Raw genomic sequence first — 12,813 nt, forward strand, 5'->3', positions numbered from 1 at the left:
CCATGGCTCGTTTAAATTATGACAGAGGGTAGTTTTTCTCCTCTCCTTTCTTCCTTCCTGCACTTCGGTTTCTGCTCCTCTCGTTCACAGTTTCCTTCCACTCTCTCTCAGTCCCCAGTCCTGCTTACCTGTTTTACCTTGTGCTTCTCCCCCCCCCCCCCCTCAACACCTCCCTAAACAAGCAGCATCCCCAACACACACACAAACAAACACACAATCAATTTAATTGCTTATTGCTTTAAAGCTGAGGATAAGCCATTTCTTTTAAATATTTGATTCCTCTACATGTAGAAGGACAAATCAGTGAGAGTGGGCTGGCAGACCTCTAGGTGATTTGATCAGTCTTACCCTCCTGCATAGTTCAAGTTGGGCTGCTGTGTTTGTTTTTTAAGGTGCCTTCGTCCCTCATGATAGGTGTGAGCTTATTGATCACTTTATTCCATTTGTTATTGATTGCTCGGTACGGTCTCCCTGCTCACACGTCAATAGTACAGGATTGAAAGGGTGAGTGCTTTCCTTGAACTCCACACCTTCAGTCGTTGACTCTGTCTTGTCTACTACATTGTACATACACACTTACAGAAAAACACACTCACATGCACAAAATGAATGACTCTCTCTGCCTGTTGTACCCATACCTCTGATCCCAGCTACAATTTTGATTAATCTTGAAGCACCGCAAGGTTAGGGCAGGGACTGTATGTGTATCTGGTGTTACCTGATGCTGTCAGATTAAGGTCTTAAGCTCTGTTGGGGTGTGGGTGCTTTATTCTGTGTGTGTGTGTGTGTGTGTGTATATACACGTGTCAGTGCCAGAGTGGGTGTGAGTGATGTCCCCTTTAGAGGTGATCGTGGCCTCTCTGAAGCAGGGATCAGTGACCTTGCCCTGTTTGACAAGCTTAACTTGTGTGTCTCTGTTTGTGCATACATGTTTGTTCTTGTACTGATTAGGAAAGTCTTCCAGAGAAAAGACTGTTGGGCCATGTTCAGACCAATGGTAACACAGCAGCTTGCTGATTGCTACAGGTACAGGTGTTCAGATAAAACCTCAGCCAGAAAGACCAGCCTGAAGGTTTATAAGACACAGAGACATGGCACAGCAGCGTACAGTTCTGAGGATTAATTTTATGCCCGTAGAAATTTATCACAACAGCAATAATTTGCTCCACTCTCATTACTTGCAAATTAAATAGTAGAACTAGCAAAGAGCTTTATAGCACAAGCTGCACGGAATGTGCAGTTGTACATTTGGTTGGCCGACAGTGCATTGTCGGATGTAAACTGCTTTACCAGACAACTCTGCTGGATCCCAGTGGTAGAAAGTAACTAAGTATATTTACTCAAGTACTGTACTTAAGTACAGCTTTGAGATATCTGTACTTTACGTGAGTATTTTCATTTTGTGCTACTTCATACTTTGACTTCACTACATTTTAGAGGCAAATACTGTACTTGTTACTGCACTACATTTATTTTTTAACTTTAGTTACTATTTAAGTTTCATAGCCAGATTAATACAAAAAAATACTGTATAATCATAAGACTTTATTGATGTATAGTGGAAAATTAACTTGTTACCTAGCAATAATTCAAATTATAACCCTATAAGCTGGTTAAAACTAGCTCCCCCGTTACCAGCTGTAACATTAAAGTCATAAACAGAATAAATGCATCAATAATTATAATCCAAATACATTCATGCAAAATGGGCTATTCTGCATAATGAGTATTTTAAGTATGTTTTGGTGCCAATACTTTTGTACTTTTACTTGTAACAAAGTGTTTTTACACAGTGGTATTTTTACTTTTACTACCTACGGGATCTGAGTACTCCTTCCACCACAGCTGGATCCCCATGACAACAAGTTCACTGCGTAAATGTGATGATTTTGCTATAATGAATGAGGACGCCACATTATTCTAAGCAGTGCTATTGTAAGTCTAATTACAGTCATACAGGTTTATGGGTTAGGTTTCTTATCAGTGTTATATTAAAGTTAATTCGCTGTTGGGATTATAAAAAATCATTTTAGAGTGAATATTGCGGTCATTTCAATGTGAATGGAACATCTTAATCCATCTGGCAATTTCAATTTATCTGGGTGCTTCTCAATAAAGTTTTCCTGTGTACACAGTGTTTCAGGACTTGGTTCATTTATGAAGACCAGACTGGGGGCTGCAACCTTTCACCTTTCTACTGAGCGAGAGGAGATAATTATGCTCTTTCTGACTCTTACATTTCGGTGAAAAATCATACAGCTGGGGCTTGAAACAGCTCATCAAAAGGTTAACCCTTCCCCACAGTTCTGTGCCTACAAAGAGGAGCATTTCTGACAAAACAGTGGCAACATCAGACCACTTTGTGTCTTCCTGTTTTTTTTTTTTTGTTTTGTTTTGTTTTTGTGTGGTGTTTTCAGCATAGTTGTGACCCGCCAGTAGCCCGATGCTTTGTTTTTCTAAAGTTAACTTTCAATCATGAGACAAGCCAGCTGTTGTTTGTGTTGTATTCGGTATGTCATTTCGGAGTGCAGATTCACAACCAAATGATTCTGATATGAATATAAGCACACAGATATTTTGTGTTAGCAACTTTAAGCTTTATTCATACAATTAACCACTGTCATTGCATGCAAACAAACACCCAAGTCAGTTTCCATTCTGTTTTTTTAATTATAGTATATAATCTCTGATAATCATCATGGAGTCCGACCAATCGGAGCGCTTTTTAATACAATGTGCCGTATTCATTGTGCAGATCATCTCATTGAGGTTCAGAAATCTGTTACCTTTTTCACCTTCACGTACACTATATTCCCAAATACACTACTGTCACTCATTCATACACACACATGCACAGTGCACCCACACTCATACTTGAGGCCTTATGTGGAAGGAACGCTGCCTGGGAAAGTGATAGCAAGAGAAAAGAAGCTCTGGAGAGTGAGTTATCTCTTTAGATGTCATTGAGGGGCGCCTCTTTTCTCTCCCTCTGCTTCCCTCTATCATTTTCCTCTTTCTTTACTTCTCTCTGTCTCCCTCTCTCTTGTTCCCACTTGCTTTCTCAAATCATGCTTTGCCTCCAGTGGTATTCAGACAGTCCAAGGACAAAGTAGAGATATGCTGGGAGCAATGGACAGTCCGTCAGTGTGTGTTGATGTGTGCATGAGTGTGTGTGTGTGTGTGTGTGTGTGTGTGTTGCTTATGAGTCTTTGAAGCTACTCTTCCCTTGTCCTGACAGATCGGAGTCTCATCCCTATCCATTTCACCTCATGATGGTACATCACATGCGCACACACACACAAAACCATACACTCCAGGCTGCTGTGGTCACACTCAACACAGTGCAAGATTTAAGATTCACCTAGAGCTCCACACACAGCAAGGCCATGCCCTTCTGTTTAAGGACTGTTACATTTACTTCATTTGATATTCCTTGACTTGTCAAGGTGACTGTAATGGCATTAAATTGTTCATTTCCATAAAAATGTAAGATATGCACTTGATTTTTTTTTCAGTAATTACTCATCTCAGCCTTGTATTTCCAGCAACAAGTCAAGGGTATCTATATTATTAAGTCTCAGTTTGTTAATGTGGCTTGTCTAACTAAACCAGACTAAAGTAGATGGCCCCAGAGACGTACACGCACACACACGCCTACACACAAAACCAGCCACATGCTTGACCTGCTCGCCTCATACACACATGAAATCCATCCCGGAGACAGACTTCTCCCTCTGTGTGTGTGACGCGTCAGCTCCGGGCTTTCAGACAAACAGGGGAAATCCTCCTTGTCTTGCCATGTCCATCACAGGCCATCTCGCTGCCCCAGTACACGTGGACGCCTGCAAACCCTCCCCCGGCCTCCCCAGCCAGACACCAAACCCAAGAGATTTAACCAACACACATCCACACGCGCAGGCCACTTGGCTCCAGCCGGGTTCCCCTGACGCAGGGACACACGCAGACAGGAAGTTTGAGGAGAGGTTTGTGTCAGTTTGCTTCTCTCAGAACACTTCAGGTCTGACCCTCTCTTGACCAGGCAGCTTCCTCCTCCTCCATCACTCCGTAAACAACCACATCCCCGCCACTGAAGGTGTGCCCGCTCGCCAAGTGTAATAACATCACTCATGTTTTGATGTGAGGTGGGACATCTACGTGCATTGGAGAGGCTGACTCATGTTTTGTTTGTGTTTCATGGTTGTGTGTAGCAAAGAAAACCCTTATGTGTGTGTGTGTGTGTGTGTGTTTCCTTCTGGTTTTCTCTGATTGCAGGGATGGCAGATCTTCGTCAGGGAGGAAACCATGTTAACCTGTCACCTTAGCAGTCCTCTCCTCCCACTCCTTATCCACTGTGTGTCCTTAAAACACACACCCGTGCACACACTTGTAGACACATGCACATAAAAAGGGGTTGTCCACTGATCTTGTTGAGTGTGTGTCAACTCCATTAGCACATTCCCAGATAGGACCAGAGCCCTGTTATCTGTGGCGACCCATTAATTACACTTTGTTCCCTTAAGTGATCTATTTCAGACCTGCCCCGCCCTCAACACCCACTCTCTGCTATCTCCACCCCTGGCTTGCTCCTCCCCCACCTGACCTCTCTCTTCTCCTCTTCTGCACATCTATCCCACCCATACTCTCCTCTACGCTCTGCTTTATTCTTTTCATCTATCTCTCCCCCTCTGTATGTGGTACAGTGCATGGGATCAAAAAGTCATATGAAAAGTAGCTGTATGCATTCATATCAGGTCTATGTATGTGTCTCTTTGGGATGGAAAGGACAAATGAGACTCTCACAGAATGCTCTGTTGGTGGATTTAGATGTTAAATTACTTTCTCAGTAGACTCTGACTCCAAAACTATGTGGAGTCTAGTATATCACATGCTCCTCTGCACATTTTGTTCTCAGGTGGCCAGGAAATGTCTTTTCTCAGTGTATTGGCCACCTTCTCTAAGTCTGCTTTGTTTAAATGTAAATGTAAAAACTGTGAATAGCACTTAGGCTCACATGAGTATCAGCATTTGTCCTCCTGCACATGGTTTTATATTTTGAAGTGTGTGTTTGTATTGTATGTTGTCCATGCCCACTACACCAGATAGATGCTAAACAGTGAGAAGTGTCTGAAAACTGAGCAGTGTCACTGGTTGACCTCAGTGAAATTTTGTTTGGATAAAACCAGGGAGCTTTCTGACTTACCATTTCACATAAGAAACCCATCCGTGTGCATATGTACATATGTGTTTTTTCTTGTTTATGCCTTTCAGCGTGGTTTGAGGCCAAATGTAATATTTGAGCAGCTCCACTAATGTGACCAGTGGTATTCCTGGTCAAAAGTAACTGCTTTTTGTAGATGTTTTCTCAGCTTTGGGATTGACAAAAGCAGCATGTCACTGCATAGAATACTGAATCATTTGTGTCTACTTTAGCTTGTAGTGCTGATGAGATCTTTGAGTGACGTGCTGGTCAGCACTACTGTTGCTATGAATTTGTTAAATCCGCTTCATACACTTTATCACTGAACATAAACCTTTGCATTGCGAAGAACAGGGAACAAGACATTTTTTTGCCTTCAGGTACTTTGTAGTTGCACCTTACCTTGCACAAAGCATGTGCCTATGGTGTTAATGCTTGTTCTGTATTCTTTCCTAGACCCTAGACAATCTGGTGAGTGAAGAAGGGCTGTGTGTAAGGTGTATGCGATCAACGTGGCCTTGTGTGGATGGGGGTTCTCACACTCAAGACTGTCTATTCTTTCACCACTGATTCTGAATACGGCTTGTCTTTCTTACAGGTGCAAGGGGGCCTCTCTAACCCCTCTCCTCCTCCTCCACCTCTTTTGTGACTGAGTGATGTGTGTATGTCTGATATTGTAGAAGTGTGCGTGTGTTTGTGTGTGGATGCATGTGTGTTTTTCTATGCCTGGTATTGTCCTGAAGGTGCTAGGAAAGTGCATGAGCATGTGCACATGCGTGTGTGCCAGACCTTAAATGGAGGGTTGTGTGCTTATGTGAGTGAGGATTGAGTGTAGCATAGTGAAGTAGTGTGGTGAGTGTGCTGTTTGCCCTGGATTCGGTTTTATAGGCTGCATGTTTGTGTGCCGGTGCACGGGCATAACCATTTGCGCACGTTCCATCTACACAAGTGTCTTTGGCAAGGCTGTCTGTCCTGACCTTTGCCCAGACATCAATGGTGTGTATGTATGTGTCAGTGTGTGCGTATATGCCTATGTAAGCCTATGTATACAGATGCATGCAGTGCCTCCACTAATCGACTGTCTTTGTCGGGGCCTCTCTTTTCAGCCATGCTGCTTTTGAGCGACATTGTGCCTGGGCATAGAAACAGAAGCTCTCCATTGCCCCTCAAAAGGCCAAAAACAAAACCGTGTCAGGCAAGCTAGCAGCCCCCGAGTGTTTGCCATTTAAGCCCTGACCAATGGTGGTGCAGATGGAACAAAAGGCCTGGACAGGGAAGGAGACAAGCACTGTTTACAGTGTTAATATCTGGGTGGCACTCCCAACAAGGCTTCCCTATACAGATACATACATCTGTACGCATGCACGCGGGAATGTGGTGGTGGTGGCGGTGGGGGGTGCCTGGGATACATGGCCACCCACTTGCACATGAATGTTTAGAAGACAATTTGCATAAAATGAATGTATATTGTCATAAAAAATGAAAGTACAGTCAAAAATTCGGTCTAGTTTTTCACATGCTGTATGTCTGACTGTTTTCTAAAATTATTAAGTTTAATTTAGATTTGTATTAGTGTAATGACATAAACATGATCCTGGTTATGATACACAGACTCATCCATAGCATTTAGCTCATCAGAAATAAAACCAAACTATGTTATTAGCATAACTGACATCATGATAAAATGGCTTCATGGTTTACATCTGAAGGCTTGAGAGCATCCTCAGCCCCAGCTGCTGTGAACCCAGTGGTTCCAACATGGGCAGAGGCGGCGGCCTGTTGACTCCCAGAGACGCCGCCGCTGCTCTCTCCCACCGTGACTGTAATGCTAGATAACATTAGCTGTTGTAACTACTTCAGCTTCAGCATTAGCAATTATGTTTTTGTCTACGTTTTCAGTAATGGTAGCGTAAAACCTGTTTTATCTTCTTTGAAATAATTACATTACTTGAAAGTAAAAAAAAAAACCTCATCAAACCTTCATCGCTTGCTGTTGCTTAGCCCACCATTGTTTCTTCCTAACTGTGGAAAGCTTCCTCAGGGAGTTTTCTCAAAAAATCTTTTCCTAAATAAATCATTCTAAACTACTTTTCCTCAACCATATTCCTCAGTTTTAAGCCACTATATCCAAATGTAAACAAAATGTGCTTTTTATTTGTTTGTGCTTAACTTTTAATTTATTTATTTATTTTTATTGCTGATTACAAGATGCTACCACCTGCAAGCCGCCAATAGGGTCGGCTGCAGCCCCGGCACCACCCCCCTCCTCGTGCTAGTGTCTGTACACACACTCAGTCACTCAGTCGCTCTTTTTTTATGTGTCTCCCTCTGTCACATACACACATCTAATCAACATGTACATGCATAGATCTTGTATGTTTTTGAAACAAAAGCTGCCAGTGAATGTTGGCACTATAACGGTGCAGTGTGGCTCTCTCATTAGAAGCAAGATGCAGAAGGTTAATAAGGAAAGCAATAACAGAATTTGCGCTGTGACCATCTGATAATCGAAGTGTTTTATTTTCCAGAGCTACCCTTTATTCTTTCTATTACTCTCTCACAATTACAGTACATGTTTCTTGGTGGAATCAAATAGATTTCTTAGTTATGAGCTCAGACTGTAATCTACACAAGCTCCATTTGTACCAGTCATATATTTAATACAATTTCGTAATGATGTCCATTGAGAATTTTTCCTGATTTGTTTTTTTTTTGTTTTTTTTTTCTTGCTCCTTCTTTATAGCCATGTGTGAAATAGAGATCAGGTGTTTTATGCAAAGTGTTGCAAACTCTGACTAAACAGAGCAATACAGTTCCTTTTTGATACAGGGAAAATAAGATTTGTACAGTTTTATAGTGATTGTCTTTTTCATTCACTTAAAATGTGAATTTAATTGGCTGCTTTTACAGCTTGACAGTTGTTTTTCAGGAGGTATGGGTGTAGTTGTACTGGATGGCCTTGCATCTGTCATGACAACACTGAGAAAAATTACAAGTTACTTCTTTTCACATGATGTGTATATTTGCAGAGCTAACTTGAACCTTCAGTTTCAATGTTTGAATGCATGTTCAGTTAAGTCCGCATCTGTGTTATTCAGTGTCATTATTATTATTGCAGTGTAAGAAGTAAATGAGAAAAGGTACAGCCAATGTTTTTGTTAAAATGCCACACACAGCTCATGCAGTTTCACTAGAGGCAAGTAAAACAACTGACACTGAGAGGTGCTGTCAGAGGTGAGAGAATGTTTGGGCTTTCGATTTACACTGAAGAGGAGAGGGGAGAGTCTGTCACTGGTATCAAATAGCCTGTGGTGTCCTTGGGCTGGGGTTATCTTGTAAATACACCGCTTCAAGTCTATAAAAGCGAGGGTCCTTTATGACAGCCAAGGCCACTCATTCACATAAAAAAAAGCACTCAGTACAGTCTCACTGTCTGGGTAGGTAGGCGGTGAGTGGGAAAGGATAGATGAAGGGAGGGAACTGAAGGAGAAAGAAGTACAGTGCCGCACTGTCGTTTGTGTGGAGTCCTTGTTGTCGCAAGTTTCACTTTTCCTGGAAACATTATATGGAATGTAAAGTAGCTTACTTTGGGTGATTATTTGAACAAGTTAATGTGATATTCCCCTCTCTCTGGGCGTCTGCTCGGTTTTGTTTCTCTTTGTCTTTCTTATGTCTGTATTTTATTCTAAGTAAATGCAGAGTCCCCTCAGTGGCCCCTGTAGCTAGTGATTCAAGTTCCTCATCTCTGGATGTGTAATGAGTTCTGGAAACAGCACTGCTAGTGGTAGTCATTTTTAATAAATAATTACCATTCAGATTTCATTTGGTTTTTAACTGAGGACAAATGTCTCCATATTTTGTTACAAAGGAAGGAGCTGCTCTGGCAGCGCTGCTGACTGGCTGTCACCTGCCTGGGCTCTCTTTGACCTCATCAACAGCGGCAACAACAGACATCTACGTGGGACAAAAGTGACACTCTTGACCTTTATGCATGTTGGCAAGCAAAATGACAACACGCATAACTAACTGTAGGCCTGTGTGCATCTCATATGGACAAGCCATCACGTAGAAACTAATACACACAAACGTACGGTATCTGCACATACTCTCGCACACACCACATTAGATCATCTAATATCACAGAGTGTCATGGCCGGAAATCCGATCGTCTGACAGCCAGGATACAGATAGCGATTTCCCACCACTGATCTATGCAACAGATAGTTTCCACAAACAGCAGCCCAGCTAAGGTTACAGCCAGCCATGGTCTGCACCACAACACACCGCTATGCCTCACATCAAGATAAAACAAAAGCTTAGGTTACTGTCGATAGGAAATCGATAAGAAAACGCATTTTGTGTTAGATTTTTGATGAAAACTCTTGACAAGAGGAAATGAGAGAATGTTTACTTTTGCATGCAATAATATCATGTGTATCAGGCCTGTTGGGTATTTTGTTTTTGTAATTTTCACTTCATGATAATATCATTGTTCATATCCTTTTTTAATTGAAGCTCATTAAATGTTTAACCCAAATGTCAGTATTGATTAAGCACTCAGAATTTTGTTTATTTTTTTTAAGAAATTCAATTCCCACAAAGAAAAGTACCATCACTTTACATTTCCCTTGCCTCAAAGTCCGCTTAATAATTTGAATATGTATTTATGTTATAAATGAAGCAAAGAGATATGGCCCCCTTCACATCAATGTAATTATGAATCACAAAAAAAGAGTTCGATTCAAATAAAATAGGTCATTTGTACACAAGCAATTAACTGGTGCAGCTTTAAATAATGTAGCCCAGATGGAACCTAATTATAGTCGGCATGCTTTGATTTGGGCTTTCTGTTGGAGTATCACTCGGGGCGTCACTTTGGCTTTTCAGTCACCTAGCGTTTGTTTTGAAATTTGTGACAATCAGAGCCGATTACCATTTGTAACAGCATGCAGCGTTTGGTGCATGGGGAAGAAAGCATGGCCCATAGCTATGGAGGAGTTTCCATGTTGCCTTTTTAACAGCTCAAAACTCTCCTCCTCTGTTCCCTTACCTCACTGCACACAAATGATAACAACTGTGTGTGGGGGCGTGGGTGTGCATGGGCATGTGTGTTGGATTGCCTGGTGTTTTGGAGAAGGGTACAGCGGGTATGTGCCACACATGTGAGCGAATGGATGTGTGCCATCGATGAGTAGATGCTTGCAACTGACAAATGTGTTTTTGTCTGTGTGTCTTGTAGCAGTGTGGAGTCAGAGGGAGATCAAACAGTCAGCCAGTTACTTTGAGAGGGCTTCGGTGTCTGTGAGAGAGAGGAGAAGGCTAAATATCTGGCATCAGATCCTCTCCTCTGCCTGTCACATAATGAGGCAGTCTCTCCGAGCTCACGAACCACATACAGGCTGGTCAAACACAGGGTACGGCTTAGACATTGAACTGAAACTCTGCCATAACCTGAGCAAAAGAGCACAGCTTTCACTGCAACCCTGCTTCTATTCCTGCTCTTTGCTGCATTACAGTGAAGCATCATCAGCTGTCATCACTGCAAGTAATAAACACTGCCAAGCTTGCCAGTGCTTAATGCTAATTCTAAACACATTGCAAAAGTAAAAGGCTATTTTTCTGTATTTCTCATGGCAATACCTAGGGTTATGGAGCATATTGTAACACCATTGTACTATTTACAGCAAATGAGACATTATAGAATTTTTAATAAACTTTATTTAATAGAATTACTATAAACATGTCAAAATTAGCACATACAACATGCACTGATCATGGTTAATGCAAAGAAGCACACAAATACACAAGATTCTTTAGTTTCAAAGTTTGACCAATTAAATACAAAATACATTTTAATTAAAATATTGAAAATGGAAGAGCTCTTTGTCTGTTAAATTGTGTTTTAACAATGCGTGCGATCGATTGCCCATAAAAATATCTGCTTATCAGTCGAACAGCCTTTTCAGTAACAGGCTAAAATTGAGGTTAAAGTAGTACTCATTGGCTGTTTATGGGTTCGCTTTATACACTAGATGCAGCCAGATGACACCTCATCGATCCCCACGTCTTTTTACTTTGATTTGTGGCAGAGCTGAGGTAATTCTGTCCCTCTTTCATTCTCTCTCACGCTCTCTCTCTCTGTGTCTTTAGTGGCTAGTGAAGCCTGGTCACCGGGGTTCCTCCTCTAAATCAGTGGTCACATCTCAGCTTTGACAACATCCATTAGGTTTGACACACTTTGGCTGTTAAAGAAAGAGTAGACGTAAGCTGTTAGAGGCCTATTTAAGCCCCGTGTGAGAGTGGGTTTATGTTGGTGTGTGTGAGTGTTTTCTGGTGTTTTCAAAGCCTCCATCATATAGAGGGGTGGCGCTTAACACCAGAGTCACTGGAGGGGCACAGGCTCATCTGCATATTGGCACAGAGACACCCCCCTGATGACCCCAGATTGCGATGGGATAGGTGGAGAGGCTGGCGGCTTTCCGGAGGAGTTCACCTCCAGTTCAGGGCGAACGAGATGGCACTGCAGTGTTGATCGGTTCTGCAGGAGGAAAAAAGGACAAAACAGAAGTAAAAAGGAGACGAGGAAAATCAGGGAGGTGGAAAAAAAAAATCAAAGGGCCTTAGATTGGATATAAATGATAGATTAGAGATGTGAGAGGGCTGTGTCTTTGTTTTCCAGGGATGGGTGTTATGTTGAGCCCTGCACAGGTAGCAGAGTCACTAAGAGGGCTGGGTTATTGACTTCCATGATTGCTAGGCCAGTAAATTTGACCCAAGGCAATGACTGCAGTCTGCTTGCTATATAGCGTGCAGCAAAGACCCTTATCTCAGAGCGATCGTGGACTGCCTTAAATACTCCTGCACACAAATTACACACACAAACAAAACACACCCCCAGCAACTGAACCCAAATCCACTCTCAGTCCAAGAACCCATGCTTACCCCTGGTCTTACAGTCATACACATACACATACACATACACACCATCTCCATTAATGTGTCCAGGCAGGGGTCAATCTAATAAACATGGGGTCAGTGCAGTGGTCATGAGAGGCCTGTCTGTGGTGAGAGAGCCTTTAAGGTGCTTCCTAATTGTATCCCTGCGGCCCTTTAGTCTAGCTTTTTATAGCATGATAGGAAGTTCACAGAGGAGAAGGGAGGAAGGAGAAAGCCACTGAAGAAAGGAGTGGAAGTAAAGAGGTATTTCCGATGTACAACTGAGTTGTCTCATCCAGTCAGGTCGGATTATGGTTGTCAACACTTTTCTGCTGAGACCAGTTGTTTTCAGGTAACCCTATCTGATTTCAGAAACTAAGCTTCTCCTTTTTTTTTAATCCTCCCAAGAAAATTGCAGGGACTCTTTTCAATATTTTTATTTAACAAACAAATGCCAGCCACCCCCACCCCCCAAAAGAAAAGAAGTCTTACATGTGCAAATACAAATTCAAAAAAAGAGAATGCTTTACTGCCAGGCTTTTATTCATTCATTCCTGTATGTACATCTTTCTTAAATCGATCAAGGAATGAAACGATTAATGTCATCCCGCTGCAAAGCTATTCTCCCTCTGGGAAACAAGAGGGCACCTCAATATGGCTGCTCGAGTCCAGGAACAGTT

The 12,813-nt window shown here is 42.1% G+C and overlaps 1 protein-coding gene and 1 long non-coding RNA gene across 2 annotated transcripts in view; one reads left to right on the forward strand and one right to left on the reverse strand.

Annotated features, from left to right (window-relative positions):
• Positions 1–12,813, forward strand: part of arb2a (ARB2 cotranscriptional regulator A) — a 142,880-nt gene that overhangs the window by 126,394 nt on the left and 3,673 nt on the right. The gene's annotated exons all lie outside the window — the stretch shown is intronic.
• The window catches only part of LOC109957057 (uncharacterized), a 21,100-nt gene continuing 19,242 nt past the window's right edge, over positions 10,956–12,813 (reverse strand). The window contains exon 3 of the long non-coding RNA XR_002274495.1: positions 10,956–11,735. This is a non-coding gene — a long non-coding RNA (uncharacterized LOC109957057). The remainder of the gene's footprint in view (positions 11,736–12,813) is intronic.

The sequence above is a fragment of the Monopterus albus genome, unplaced genomic scaffold (assembly GCF_001952655.1).
Source record: "Monopterus albus unplaced genomic scaffold, M_albus_1.0 scaffold23.1, whole genome shotgun sequence".
NCBI classification, from domain to species: domain Eukaryota; kingdom Metazoa; phylum Chordata; class Actinopteri; order Synbranchiformes; family Synbranchidae; genus Monopterus; species Monopterus albus.